The following is a 1,746-nucleotide window of genomic DNA, read 5'->3' on the forward strand; positions in this document are numbered from 1 at the left end:
ATTCCCTGAATGTAGATAAGTGCACCCGTGTCGGGCAATGCCCACAGCAGTCAGAAGAAGCTGTCGGATCCCCTAGGACTGGAGTTACAGTTGTTAGCTGCCATGTGGATGCTAGGATTCGAACCCAGGTCTTCTGTAAGAACAACCAGTGTTCTTAACTGCTGAACCATCTCTCCAGCCCCAAGATTCAGTATTTTTAAAAATAGTCTATTCAAAAGAGAGAAAGAGGAAGACCTTTGGAAATTGATGAGAAAATAAAAGGTATCCTGAAAAGAGAAGAAGAAAAAAAGGGGGGGGCGTGGCACACAGCTTCACCTGTTCCCTGGTTTGAGAAGGGACAGCAAAGCCGTTTGAAAAGGTAAAGCCAGGGGCAAGCATGCCATTAATCCCAGTACTAGACAGGCAGAAGCAGGCAGATCTCTTGAGTTTGAGCCTAGCCTGTCTGCATAGCGAGTTCCATGCCAGCTGGGGCTACAGGAAAATACAGACCAAAACAAAGCAAACAAATGAGCAACAACATCAACAAAGGTAAGCCAGATGAAAGATAGGCATTCCTACCATTAAAGGTCAGAGCCCTTACCTCAAATACAGTTGTGTTTTGGTTAGACATTTATTCAGTGATCGTGAGACATTCCATTTTATCATCTTACAAGATTCAAAAGGGAAAGGCTGCTGGGTGCCATCGTTTTTTGTTTTAAGGACAAGGTTCCACTCTGTAGCCCTGGCTCTTTGACCTGATAAACACTTTCAGTGAAGTAGCTGGATACAAAATCAACATAAAAAATGAGTAGCTTTTGTAGACAACCAATAACAAGCTGAGAAAGAAATGGGAGGGAATGTTACTCACTACTGGGAGACACCAAACTGGAGCAGACATTGTGCAAATCATTAAGAAGCCCCTCAAAAACTGAAAACAACTACCACGTGATCCAACTATACATTCTTGGATGTATTCTCAAAGGGCTTGAAGTCAACCTAGCACAGAGATACTTGGACATCCTTCTTGACTGCTGCACTATTCACAATAGCCGGGAAATACATCCAGCTTAGATGCCCATCCACATGAATGAATAAAGAAAATGTGCTACATAAACATGATGGAATATATGCAGCTATAAGGAAAAATGAAATGATGTTTGCAGAAACTGGAAATTCATGTTAAACCAAACAAGCCAGACTCAGCAAGACAAATACTACATGTTTCTCTCATATGAAGAATTTAGATTTAAAATTACGTATACATGTAAAACTAGAAAGGAAATCATGAGATAGGAGGAAGCAACCATAAGGGTGGTGGGAAACAAAAGATAATGGAATACACGTGATATATGACAGAATGCATGAAATCCAGTGGGGCTATAGGTGGTGTGGACAGGGGAAGGGGTATAAAGATTAAGATGTTTTGTATGAAATGCACAAAAATTTAATAAAAATATACATTAAAAATGCAGAAGTGGGGAATATGTAGAGGAATGAAGGGGACTAGCTGGAGGCAGGCAGGACATGTGAGACTTGAGGGAGGGCAGGGGAAGGGGGATAAAAGAAAGTTTAGAAATATGTTTGGAAATTTCATAATGACATTGCTTTGAATGCTAAACTTAAAAATTGTTTTAAATTCTATTTATTTATTTATTTATTTATTTATTTATTTTTGGTCGTTTTGAGACAGGGTCTCCCTGTAGCCCCAGCTGTCCTGGAACTCACTATGTAGACCAGGCTGGCCTTGAACTCACAGGGATCCGCCTG

Source organism: Nannospalax galili, unplaced genomic scaffold (genome assembly GCF_000622305.1).
Source record: "Nannospalax galili isolate Female #2095 unplaced genomic scaffold, S.galili_v1.0 scaffold1398, whole genome shotgun sequence".
NCBI lineage: Eukaryota > Metazoa > Chordata > Mammalia > Rodentia > Spalacidae > Nannospalax > Nannospalax galili.